Consider the following 4,069-nt stretch of genomic DNA (forward strand, 5'->3'; position numbering starts at 1 on the left):
TCCACATTTGCTTGATTGCATGATATTTGTTCGAGAATGTTATCGATGATACCTAGAGATTTCTTTAGACTCGAGATAATATCGTGAATCGTGTATATTTGAATTGATGTTGGAGCGTGCATCAATTCAAACTTTAATAAATATAATTTGATTTTTCATATAAAAACTTCTTCGCAACAGATAATCAGACAAAACATGTATTTCAGAAAACTATATGCTTTTTAAAATAAATTTTAAATATTAATGATATATTAATATCTAAAAAATGTTTTAAAGGCTTTTGAAATTAAAACACAGTAATCATGAACTGCTATTGGCTAAACTTCATCACCATGGTTTATCTCCTAGCTATTTCCTTTTTCCATTCCTGTACCTTAAACCGTTCTCAACGCGTGCAGCTTACAATTCTCTTCTTATGCTCTCTTCGCGGTGTATCGTCTAACGTTTCCTCAAGATTCCTTTTCTCTTTAGTTATACGTTTACTGATTATCAGCATTATTATCGTTATCATCGCATCTTTACATATTATTTAAATATCACTCAATCTTTTTATATAAATACGAGCTCCAGTCGCTGTCTCATGTTTCAATTCTCTATTTTCTATCCCTTGTATCCGCATTCTTGGTTTACATGTCAATCCTTCCTGATCTTTTAACCACCCCAAAATGCAAAGTTGCATAAGTTCGTAAACCGTATCCTTTTTGTCTTTCTATTTCGCAAAAACTTATGATCTCCCATCTTCTCATCCTTTCCTTATTTGATTATATTATTTGATTACATACCAACACATATGTCAAAGATTCATTCTGCATTTGTGTTGCTTAATCTTTAATGTTTTGCATTCTAATACTCAATCTTATCTTCATGATTGTCTTTATTTCATTCATGAATTTCATTCTTCCTCTATCTAATACCACGCTGCCAATCTCTTCTTTCTTATCCTCTACAATACTTTACATCATTTGACTATGTTTCAGGCTGCGTCTTCTTACGTAGCTGTAAAGTATTTCAAGTCCTTACTCTTCTACATTCGCTCCACTTTTTCTCTTGCCTCTTTCAAGTCTGCTGGCTCTGAATATCGAGTGCGTGATTTGTAGATGTTGTATACAGAAAAAAGACTATTCTTGAATCATAATATACTCATATATAAGTATAGCAAAAATATTGTAATCTTACTTAAAAAATTTTAATCTTGATTTAATTGAATTTGTTTTGATCCAAGTATTATTTTGCATTCAATTCTATAACTATGCGTACTAATTCCATTTTTTTTTTCTTCGTTATTCTCATCTATAGTATTGCGGCTCTTGTATTTATTATATAATTATTTTTAATACAGTTATTATTATCAATATCTTTATTTCTTTTTCTTTTTGCATATGTTCTAAGTTTTAATTTTGTTCTAAATTTTGATGCATTTCTTGTACTACTTATATCTGTTATCAAATTTGTCAAATTTATATTCTGTTTCTTGTTCCACTTTGCTAATCTACGTATCTATTATTAAATTTGTATTTACTTTCAATCTTATTCTATTTTTATTTTTGCTTCAGATTTAAACTTTTAGATACCCGATTGCTGATGTCTCGCCCGCGTATTGAATACGAATCTTTCTTTCATAGCATTCATACTATTACTATGTTTTGTTTTTACTCATCAATAAAGTTATTTTTACTAATATCTTTTCTTGTTAATCTATGTTTTAATTCATTTAACGAGAAATTCTAAGGAAAGTGAAAATAATTTTTTAGCTAATTATAAAAATTATATTACACGCATTTTGTGTAAAAAACAAATTCACATTAAAGTCATTATTTATGGTGAGCGTCAAGTCAGCAACAAACCTGACAATGGCATAAAAATATACTTATGTATGTACGCAATTCTTGCACATGCATGAATGCACACATCATTAATATATTTATAGTTTTATTTGAAGACACGAATCGCAATAAACAAATATGAATGCTTTAAATATAACAACATGACTATACGTTAAAATTGTAAGAAGCAATATTAATATTTATTATATATATTTATTATATATTAGTTGTTGTTATATATAATTAAATAATTGATTTATAAATATATATTAATAGTTAATTTGTTAATTAAAATAAAATTATTGACTCACAACATTATGACAATACTTTGCTATTTGAATAATTCCATCTTATATGTTCATTATAGTTAAAAAAAATGGATGAGTCTTTTTTCGAAAAATTAGATTAAAATATTATAAATAAAATTCAAATTTTTAAGTATATATAAATTTCTACAAGACTAATGATTTATGAAATCGATTTTTATCCATTTTCAATGATTTCCTTTTATTTTTAGTAAACAAACATTTACTTGCATCAAAAGGCAAACGTAAAATCTGTTGTGCAATCAAATCGGTGATCGTGTCAAATCAAATCAAAGTAGAACGCATCAGAGAAGACAGCGACCTGTGCATGAATCATGAACGCATCATAATTTATTTTCAGACAAAGTGACCATCTGTCACGGAAATAAATGCTGGTGAATGCGTCATACGACGTCACTAGAATTCGATCGAAGATAATTTACTGACGAAAGCACATTATTTTGCATTATATGATTCAATGTTGCTATATGTATTAATGTATATAATATATCTACTATATAGCCATGTTCGTGTATTACTGCCAGTTGACTGTCAGTACTGAAAATCTGTAGTTTCTGTTACATATACTAAATATTGTACTGGCAATAATATACGAATACACGGCCTATACAATGTATACAATAGAAATTTATAAATGAAATTTATAAAATAATTGATTATCTGTCAGATTTAAATTTTTAAATAATCCAAAAAACATACGCGACATATATATATATATTGATAGAAATATATATATATATATCTTTGGTAAAAAAAGTTGAGAATGATTGAGAACAATAGGATTTCTATCAATTTATATTGTTTTTATATTGTTTTTTATGAATTTATATCATTTTTTATCGTCGACTTCAAATATCATCGGATATGAATCCTATTTTATTGAGTTCTATAAGATTTGTATAAGCTGGGTTACTATATAAGATTTGATTCAAATTTGTGAATTCACGAACCAGATTCTATAATATATTCAAAATAATAATTTTTCTATCGTTCTTTATCAACTTTTTTCACAGTGATAGTTAATCATATATACATACATATATACGTACATATATACATATATCATTGCCGATTACGAACCTAGTGAATATGCGACACTTTTGATAAATATTTTGAAGATTTTCTGTGCCTTATTTTCTTTTCACAAATCTTACAAAATGCACTCACTCCATCGTCTCATTAATTACACCATTTACAATTTTGTTGTAAAAGCTAACATATAATTATTAGTATTAATTTTTCGATATTATATCTGATTAATTCCAATATAATATTTTAACAATATTTTCAGTATTATCGTAAGTTATGATATGTTCAGATACCAAAAAAATATACACTTTTATATCGAATACGGAAAACTTTTTAAAAAGTCTTAAGAAATTAGCAAAATTCTTATTTTCAAGTTTCTAGATTAGATTAGATTCTATATACAGTTACATACTTCGTACAAAGTGCAAACACTGTGTTTTTCTAGTCGTTAACATAATTGCCAGTATGTTGAAATTATGTATGTATATATTGGTATGTATGTATGTATATATTGGTTACATATCGACAACATAACATATCATCAACAGAACAATATGCTAAGTTCAAGTATGGAGCTGTTTTTAAACGAAACATTTTATATTGAAAGAAAAATGATTGTATAGTTTTTCGATAACAATCGTGCTAATAATATTATTTTTTGAGAAACAATTAACTATTTATATGTGTTATTCTCTGTACACTGTTTATTATTTATGCGTGGAAATACCAATATTTATTATCAAGATTGAACAAAATTATGAAAAATAAAATTCAGAATCACTTTCATACGCATCTTTATATATGATCCATCATCATACGATAGATAATAAATCGAATATTATTTCATAATTAGAATATATAATTTCGAAAGTTAATATATATATATATATA

At 26.2% G+C, this 4,069-nt stretch overlaps 1 protein-coding gene across 1 annotated transcript in view; it reads right to left on the bottom strand.

Moving 5' to 3' along the window:
• The window catches only part of LOC108694901 (venom protease-like), a 10,884-nt gene that overhangs the window by 4,548 nt on the left and 2,267 nt on the right, over nt 1-4,069 (bottom strand). The window lies entirely within an intron of this gene.

The sequence above is a fragment of the Atta colombica genome, unplaced genomic scaffold (genome assembly GCF_001594045.1).
Source record: "Atta colombica isolate Treedump-2 unplaced genomic scaffold, Acol1.0 scaffold126, whole genome shotgun sequence".
NCBI classification, from domain to species: domain Eukaryota; kingdom Metazoa; phylum Arthropoda; class Insecta; order Hymenoptera; family Formicidae; genus Atta; species Atta colombica.